Consider the following 10,566-nt stretch of genomic DNA (forward strand, 5'->3'; position numbering starts at 1 on the left):
ATGTTTGATCATCTCATTTCAATTCTCTTTGCATCGGGGCCAAAGGTGCCAATTTTCTCTGATATTCTGGCGCCGTGAGTGACAGGGGATGGGTGACTCACTGAGTTAATGAGAGCGATCCAGAAAGGCCATTCTGCTGATCGACAATGAAACTACTGACGTTTCTCCACATTTAGCTCAATCAATACATGGCTGGAACAGGGAGACACTGGCTAAACATTAAAACTCCACAAGGTAAACACGTAACCATGATTTCATCAAATGGGCTTTAGTGTGTATGTCTGTGTGTTATTGCCACTTTGTTTGCTTGTTTTGGGTAGTTTTGGCCACTTGGGGGCAGCAAAAACAAGCTGTAAACACAACACAGACACACTCTATTATCACCTGATAAAGTTAATATGGGAAATATGTTAGCAGTCCATCCAGCTGTGTTTCTGCCCACTTGATGAATGTAAGTTCAATATTCACCCTCTAAATAGCTATGTTTTGGTCTCCAGTAACTCCTAAGGGAAATATCTGGCTCATTAGCTGCTAAATGCTCCTCTGTGTTCAGCAGCTAGACCCATAGCTTTGTTGGTCTGTTGAATGGTGCTGAGCAGGGAGCAGACAATCAGTCTATCAGAGCTCTTTTGCTGTAAACAGCTGCCCGCTGCCGCCATAAACGACACTGATGAGAGCAGCGAGAGTGAACCAAAACAGTAAAGTTGGGGGCTGTAAAACCAAAACAATGAGCTGAAAGACGCTATAAATCTCCTGAAATTGCTGACATGGGTGATGATTCTCTGTGGGGTCAACACAACAAGCAGCCTCTTTCACATACAAGTAGTCATGTAATTCATTGTTAAAGGGACAGTTCACTCAAAAATCAAATATACATATTTTTCCTCTTACCCGTAGTGCTGTTTATCAATCTGACACAGAGCGTTGGGTGTAGGCTGTAGATATGTCTGCCCTTTTTTTGTATATAATGGAACTAGATGTTACTCGGCTCGTGGTGCTCAAAGTGCCAAAAATACATTTGAAAACTCAACATCAATGTCTTTTCCAGAAATCATGACCCACTAATTCAAGATAATCCACAGACCTTGTTGTGCATGTAGGAACTATTTTTCTTTCTACAGAACTGTCCCCGCCAACTGTATCACAGCACAGCATAAAAAGCATGCATCTACTGCTTACTCACCTAGCATCACTTAGCAAGCTAATGTTACAGCTTAGCTAAGGAGCACGCCATTGATGTTCACATCTCAGGCTGTAACAAGCTTAAGCCTCTTATCCATGAGACATACACGCTTGCTTCTGCACGGTGATTTAGTTGATGACATACAAAGACAAACCATTTGTACCCCTTATATATATTAAAACATCATCCCTGACCAATCAGAGTTAAGTGTTTTCCAAAGCCACGATAAAGGTAAGCAATAAACTTAGCTTTAATGTCAGCATCAAAACAACTTAACTTTCAATTGTGTTTGTTTTAGTGTTGTGTTTCAGATAAAAACTAAATTAAAAGTAATTTCATCAGGTCACATTTTTGCTTGCCTAGACAATAAAAAGGGGGATAAGCAAATACAGAGATTTGTAGATCAAATCGACTTCACTATTATTGCCTACAATCCTCTTGTATAGATTTTCTTCAGTCAAGGACAACTTTAGCAAAAAAGGATGAGAGCTTTTTAATGAAAGAGGAGCCTTGAGGGATGAACCAAGGACAACAGGAGAAGGCTGTGATTCTGTCAGAATGGCCTCTTAACCACCAGTCATTGTGAAAGTCACAGAGTTTTAGGAAGTTTGAGAAAACACAAGCTGGTTGTCACCTGTAATGTTAACAGTTTAAGAGTTTATCTCAGAAGATGAAAATAGAAAGTGATGGTTTCAGCACAAAATAAAATGGTTTGCGTCTTTGTTGGATTTGTTGTTAGGTCAGGCATGTTTAAACTTAAATGAAAGTGGGTCTATTGTACATTGTACTCTAAAGATTTAGCTGCTGTTTGCTTGTGATAAACCTTTGGATGACACACCCAACCAGAAAGTGTTTTATGTTAAGTATTTCTCACCACCATCTTGGCTGCAAAAAATAGAATGTTTTGAGTGAGAGAAATAAAGGAATGAAAGACAGCATGATATATGAAAACAATCACTGAGGAGAGACAGAACAATATCTCAGCTTGGCTCTTGCTGTGCTAAAAGCCCATTTACAGACTTTGTTCTTTAAGGGCCAGACTACTGTATACTTAGCAGTTTTTATGGATTTTCGTTCACTCCAGGAAGCCACTGATTCACCGTCATATGGTTTTCAATTTTACCTGCAGGGACTTTAAAACGGTAATCATTTTGCATTTATTTTTTCCCATTCATCGCTGTTGTATGTTGCACTTGTCAAATCATTCTGCATGTACGCCTGCATTGTAATGTAATGATAACATAATATACATTTCAAGGCTCTGACAGTTGATTTCCATACCAAACAATAGCTAGATGAAAAAGGGGGAACGCAGTCAAAAAATGAATGCACAGCAAGAAACCTTTGACAGCAGTGTAAATTACATGAGCTTTTGAGTAAAAAGGCTCAAATATGCAAAATCACTGGTGCTATATAGCTCCTAATGGAGGAGCTGTAAGATGATGCATGTGGAACTGATGTTACCTGAACATACAGTATGGACATCATCAACAAATCCTCTACATTAAAAGATAAAATATATTGTTTTAATTGCATTCTAGATCAAAACATGTAAACATTTTTGGATCTGATGCCCCTATCAGCAGGACAGAACTGTTTGTCAGTGTCTTCGAAGAGGCAACCTCTGGGGCTAAAAAGTGCAGCCAACACATAAGAAAAACTGCAGTTCCTTTAATGGCCACTTGAGGCTGGCTCCAAAAACCTTCAAGGACCTCCGTGTTAAAATGCCTGACTTTACAGTTGGAATAAACATGTTTACAGTCTGGTACAAAACAATTTTGGTCTCTATAACTAATTTCAACATTCAGCTGTACAGGGGGTACATTTTTATAAAACTCACCCTTTTAAATGTTTTTAATGCTTAAAGTCATGCATAATTAAGGGCGCAGCCATTTTGACTGACAGGTGCGTGCCATCCATTGATGAGTCACTGTTACAGCTACAGTATTGGTAAGGTAATGTAACCATGGCATAACATCAGATTCACAGCATATAGGTGTAGCCATTGGTGTAACTATTTCATTGTGTTATCCATTCATGAATGCTAATTCTAATGTTTTGGTTGCATAAATGTCTTGCTTGGTATTTGGTTGCACTAAAAATGTCTAAGGAGTCAGATGTTTAGTTTTTCTGGTAATTATATTTTGTTTTATCGGATTTATGCCTGTTTCTCACTAACAAAAATTAGCATTAGCATTATCACAGTTAACAATAGCTGTAAATGCAAGAATGGTTTTCTTTTGCAGCAGTAGGCTATGACACGCACTGGGTGGCATCATTTTTTGACACTCCAGAGAACAACCATAATTTGGTGGATAGGTCAAACAAACTCTGGACTTTCATCCAGGATCCTGCTGCTTGTGTCCTGTGTGAAACCAAAAGTAAATCGAGTGATATTTTAGTAACGAGGTAGTGTGCTAGTATGTGTAGCATGGTATGCTAGTAACATATATCCTGTAATGTATGTCATGTGATGTTACATTATGTCGGTGACAAATGTACTTTTTTTTAACCCAACCCATGAGGACCATTTTGTCATATAGATCACTGTACATTTATTATGTTGATCTGTACTGTACACACGACACCTATTGCACATCTGTCTGTCCTTTTACGTTACGTACATACGTTTTAGCTACATTCGCAGGTAAGTTTATTTTGAAAAGACACTGTGTGCATTAAAACAACATAAACTGTACATATTCTATGGAAGCAGAGGTTTATTTTGAAAAGACGCAATACATGTAACGAATGTAAACTGACACACCATCTCTAAACACCCAAAACTGACCCTGGAGGGGTACTTAGCATGTCATATTTTGACGTGTAGGGCCACTGACCAAGTATTGGCATTTGACGAGTTGCAAGTAAAGTTGACATGAGGTCGATGGAAACCTGAATCTCCCTGGATATCCTGGAGATCTTGGTGGTGTTTGGGGAAGTATAATAGGAGGTCTGGACTGAGAATTTCTGAATTTCAATTACATTCAAAGGATGGCATCTAGGAGAAAAATTTGATGAGGGAAGCCTGACGCAAAAAGATCAATGGTCAGATATGGTGACTTGAGAATTGCAAATTACAGCATAGGAAAACTGAAGTGACTGAGATCATTTGAACGGGAAGAAATAGCAGAAATGGAGGAATGAAAGCATAACATGAGAGAATTTTCACCAAAGCTAATGTGGTCACATCAAATTTCCAAAGACATGTGAAACAGTATCATGAGTGCAAGGACTAATACTTTGGGGACATTCTGTCTAGTTAAGGCTCATATAATGTCTTCAAATACTTAAAATGAGGTTGTTAAGGGTCAGTGCGTTATTCAGAGACACAGACGTGTTGGACATGCAATCTATGGGTGAAATCAGTTATGAGACAGTCTATTGAACAGGCTGCTCCGTCACCCACACAGTCTGTACCTTCAGTCTGACCACAGCTGCTGTGTAGTCATTTCCCCGGCTCATTGTTCATTCAATCCTTTTTAATCACTGGACTTAAAGAGGGAAATCCTCTGCACTAAATAGTTTCCATTCAGTTTGATCAGGCTTAGTGCAGAGGACAGAAATGATTTATGACTTTGTGACTTTAAGCTGCTCACAACAATGAATTCATAATTACTTTTGAGGTGGGCTGAAAGGTTGTCAGTGACCCGAAACAGAGTGACCATTTCTGGAGAAACTGGCCGAAGCTGATGGGGAGTTGAGTGGATATACGGTGGTGCTTATGCCAAGCAGAGCCTACAATAATAACGGCCTATTAAGCATGTAGTTAGTGAAAACTGATAGCCGCTAATGAAGCCTATGCGTATCAAATTGGCTGAACAATATACAGCATGTGTAGCCTTTCAGTGGAAAGACGAAAGACAAACGGGACATCTGAGAGCAGTGGATGTTCAAGTCCTCCGGGAGTCTTAATCTGCTGTTGTTGTTGAATGTTGCTGAAAAACTTGAGTCTTAAGAATCAAAGTCCCCTGATTCACCAGCTCATTGTTTCAGAGTTTGACAGCAACAAACAAACCCAAGGTCATTCAATCACAACAACACACAAGAGGTGTTTTTCTCAGCTTTTTTGTCACCAGGAGAATCGACTACAGAGAATAAAAACGTCAGAGCGCATAGATGTCCTTGGCTAAACTCCACTCGAACCATCTTATTTTAGACAAGATGACCAGCTGGCACTAAAAGAGAAAGAAAGAAAAAGCTTGGAAATTCCAGCTGGACTTCAAATTCCCCCGCTGTCACTTTGCCTTTTCTTTTTGTTCTGTGTTACTAAAACTCTGGATAACAAGAATTCAGTCCTAACGGGAAGACTGCTTTAATCAATATACGAGCACTTTTAAGATGCAGTCTCGAGGTAATGATTTGGCAGCAACTACTGTAAGAAATAACTCATCTCTCTGCTGTATGTGGAAATGTTTGTTGCTACAAGTACCGCTCTTGTCTTTATCTAAAATTAAATCTTTTAATTAGACTGGTTTAAGCACGTCTGCACCAATCTGCTTCACAGCCAGAGTGTCTGGCCAACATTTCTTCTGGAGAGAGAAATTACTCTCTTATGATCTGTAATCATCTTCCAATTATCAGAGCACTCTGTGTGAATAAGGTGACACACCACATCCATCATGCACTTACATGTACACCCAATGATTCACTACAAAGTATGTGGATACTTGAGCAGCTCAGACACCAAAACATCACACCAATAGGCGATTTCAACCCTGCCTCCTAAAAATAACAATAAAACAACTATAAGATACACCTTAAAAGAAATGTAACACCTCCTGAATTCCATTTTTATCAACATAAAACATCAGCTGCTTATATTACCAAAGAGCAGTTAGATAGCATAGACCTTTTTAAATAAACAAAGCCTTGGACACATGGCTTTGCCGGCAGACAAAGGCTCAAACTCATTTTTGAGATAGGGATAAATATGTGTCAGCGTTGCTCCATCGTCGTAGGTGATGTGAATGGAAACACATTCAACATGCTAATGGCCATTCAACAGTATCACCCAAATGTGTTGATCAACGGGACGAGAAAAAAACAATAGCCCAGCTCTTTATCACAGCTGCTTTCAAGCAGACTTTAGGCACAAAAGCAGAGAAAGATACATTGTAAGCATAACCCAGATGTGCTGGTGATGTATCGAAATGTGTTCCCCGGTCAAAAAGTGTTTCCCCCTTGTTAATGCGTAGCGCGCCCCACGGAGGTTAGGGTTAGGGTTACGGCTACGGTTTTGGGTAAGGTCTAGGTAGGGAGAAATTGACCTATTGAGGGGGAAATATATATATATATATATATATACATATATATATATATGTTGTTGCAGTCACTTTTGAAGCATGTTACCTGCAACACCGGTGGCATCTAGCGTTGAGGTTGCAGATTGCAACATACTGAAACTTCTCTTGTGTGCCAAGTGTGTAGAACACCTACAGTCGCCAACGTGAAAACATGAATGGCCCTATCTAGAGCCAGTGTTAGTTTGTCAGTTCTGGGTTACTGTAGAAACAACATGGTGGACTCTGTGGAAGAGGACAGAACAGACCCCCACAAAGTGCACCAGGTTTTAAAGCCAACTTTTATAGTGGCCATACAGTGGTAACGCAATTTCTGGGGTCTGTCATGTGATGCCATTGGCCCAAAAATACTTTTTCCCATTGGCTTACATTGGGAAAGAGATGTCTGTAAATCAGTGGATACATTTTTCTGAGCATCACAACCCTGTGAAACCCATATTTACTATCAGGATTTGATCCATTCTGTACGATAACAGTTTTACAGTCTAGAAAAGCCACACAATTAAATCATTCTGTCCCCATTCAAGTTAGCGGAGCGCTACACTGGAAGTAGTCGGCTCAGCCAGCGGGAGTCTCTAGTGCACTTGCTCTATGGGTCCAATCATGCAGAAGCAGCGCCAGTCATCCGGGTAATTTAATACAAGGGAAACAGAGCTTTTTTGGCTTCATGCGTCACTGCACAACTTTAATAGGAATGAACAGGGTCCGTCTTCAAAGCTGTATCCACATCTCTTAATACATCCATGGGACAAAATGATTTTTAGTTTCAGCTGATTATATACTAATGAAAACATGACTGTGAATATTATAATCCACTTTTGCCAATATATTCCCCTCCATCCTACACACTGGACCTTTAATTTGTTTCCTGACAATATCCAGTCATGGAGTTGGATAAGGTTGGGGAAAGATTTTGGTCCTGGATGAATATTATAAATATACTACACTGGTTTTCTTTTTTAATATTGAACTAACACCACCTGTTTCCAAGGTAAAAAATAAATAAATAAAAATAAAATAAAACTTGTTAAGCTACTAAAAACAAAATTATGATAACACAGGATGCTAACCCTTTTTTTACTCTAACCTTCTACCTTGACGACCTCTCTACAACAGCTGTGTATAGTACAGTGTAACACTCCCAGGACTGAAAAACTGCCGTCTGTGAACATAATAACAAAACAAAATATCTGGCAAAACCATTTAGCAGTATATAAACGTAACATTTAGGAGACAGGGTTGGTAATTGATGAACACCTCACTCCAAAAGCACTGACATTAATCTGCTGCTGCTATGGTGTGTGGTTTTACTCATGTGGACTTCCCAGGCTCATACCTGGCCTGGGGGGATTTTTTTCTTTTATTTTGCTGACAGGTGGCTGTTTGGGAGAGCAATGAATTAATGTGGTTTGTTTCATAGAGTTTATATATATTCAGCGGGAGAGCCACACAGATCACACATGCTGTCCCCTGACGCCGACCCTGCTCTGTTTCCATAGAAACAAGTGCATAAGTGTGTTTTCTGCCAGCCTGGTCGGGGGATACAGGACCTTTTCTTCTTCTGTGGTGCAAAAAGGCAAGCTGTTTTTTTCTGTTTGTTTTGTTTGTTTGTTTTTTCCTTTTTTTTTTTTTTTGTGACTCATCATCATCACCGTCATCATCATTATGGTTGTCTCACTTGGTCTCTGACCCTGAAACAGCAAACTTTGCAGGTGTTTTGTTTGTAGTTTGATTGTAGTTCTGCACTTTCTGCTTACATATTGTTATGTGTTGGTGGTTTATCATATGAGTGTCATCTTCTAAATATTCTGATTTTAAACTTGTTTATGTTCATGGTGATAGTTATTGATGGTGATGTATTTTCTTTAAAGCCCTTTGAAAGTTTTAGATTATACATATTTTCTTAATCAGAATCCAGGTCATTGCCAAGTGAGTTTTTATAAACAAGGAATTTGCTTTGGTGCTTTGGTGCATTGGTCCATAACGTAAACATTGTAAAAGAAAATAAACTTCAAATCATGTCCTATTTAAAAAAAAAATCGACACATTAATTCCTTTCTGGAGTGAAACATTATTTTTAAAGGATTTATATGTATGAAATAAATATGATCTATAAATATTTTTGATCAGCTTTCATTTTTTAACTTATAAACTTGCCATGTGCCACAACTTCAAACATTTAAAAATGTGTCAACAGCCTTCAAAATCTAAAACCAATAGAACTTACTGATAACACTCGTGTACAAAAAAATGGGTAAAAATGTACTGCTATGATGATATTTGTTTCAAAATATATTTTCTGTCAACTGACTTTTTGTAAGATTTCTAAGCATCATTTAATCATGTATAAAAAAGGAGTTAACTATACATCCTCAGGACTCCTGTCTCACTTCCTGGTTTCCAAAATGGTGAGAATTTAAGTACTGGTGAGCTTTTGCTATTAGCTATTGCTATCAGGTGTGTTTCAACCATAACAGGTCCACTCTGTGGCCCTTCTAAATCAGAATTAAATAAGACTTGTGGTTTAAAAATGAGTATTTTAAGTAGCATTAAGAGAAGTCTGAGAAACTTTGAAAAATAAAATGGCTACTCACTACAACTGCTGTGAAATAAATATACTTTTTGTCAATTCCACAAGATGTCAGCCCTGTCAGATCATACCTCTGACCTCCATATGCTATTGAAGAAAAAAATAAATCACTGGGAGGTTGGCCCATTACAAGGTTTTTATCAGTCAAGACTTTGATCTTTTTAAACATATTTTTCCAGCCTGAGGAGTAAAAATCAAGAGACATAAATACAGGACAGAATAAGTTGTAATACAGATGACCAGAAGTTAAAAATAAGTAAAATTATATATAATTTCAACACTCTCACTTCAAGACAGTGGTGGTGCGGTTTGGCATATAGTGCTGCCAGCATATGAAAGCAATCCTATGACTGTCATCACATTTTGATTCACATGTCGCAAAACCCTGATTGGAGCACAGGAATACCTGACGTCACCTTTTCCCCACTGAGCCCTGCCCGCTTCAAACCAGTTTGAAAAGCACGGACAGAAACACAGAAACAAGAATCTCTCGACTAACAAACTTCAAACTGCTGAAATCTTCCAAATTGACTTGCATATCTTACACATGGGTGACTACATCTAGATTTCAGAACAACCAGCTGCTCCCTACAGTGTAAAAGCTCACAGGAAGCACCGCCTTCAGAAAACATCTGCTTTGTTTAGTTCTTAGATCTGCAACTTATTTCTTCCACGCAGCATGCTGTAGAGCTCACACTGGGTCGATCTGAGTAAGTGTGAGAGGTAGAGAGAGCATGTGGGAAAGCATAAAGTGAGAAATCCCTTCACATCGTATTACCAGCCGGTTTAGCTCTTACATTTGGAATTCACGCCTGTCTCCATGCTCCTTTTAACGCCTCTGCAGTTATCAAATCATTAATTAAGCTTATGTCGAATCTGCCCAGAGAGCCTGGTGTGGGAGAGAGATACGACTGCAGGCACCACCAGCCATCTGCTTCCAACATGCTGATGTCGCAGGCGATCAGTCCTAATAGGCCCTCTGACCAGGCAGCAGCGCGCTAACAGGGCTTTTTCGGGGCCTCATGCTGGGCGGTCTGCATCAGAAGCATCCCACTATAAAAACCCACAGAGACACCTCAATGTAATATAATTACACACTCAAAAATAGATGCACAGATGACATGGACTCATACAGATGTACCATAACATGCACATAATGAGCCCTCGGGGGAGCTGACTGCATACCTTTAAATACACATTAAAGGTCAAACTACTTTCTCATAGTTTAGGCTGCAATTTATACCAATTCAGCCTGAGATAAAGTCACAAAGGTTGCATGCATTAGTTGAGCATATTAGAGTGCCCATATCCTGCTTTCCTATTGGCCAGGAGGAGCTAATGTGTCTCATTTAATGGCTACCTGAAGCTGCTCTTCCCACAAACCAGTGGCAGAGCTGGAATCAGCTGCTCTAATATGCGTGAAACAAACAAACTCAGGAGGGTCATGTGTGAAGAGAGAAACAGAAAGTGTGTATTTGACCAATCAAACG

This window comes from Epinephelus moara, chromosome 10, assembly GCF_006386435.1.
Source record: "Epinephelus moara isolate mb chromosome 10, YSFRI_EMoa_1.0, whole genome shotgun sequence".
Taxonomy (NCBI): Eukaryota; Metazoa; Chordata; class Actinopteri; order Perciformes; family Serranidae; genus Epinephelus; species Epinephelus moara.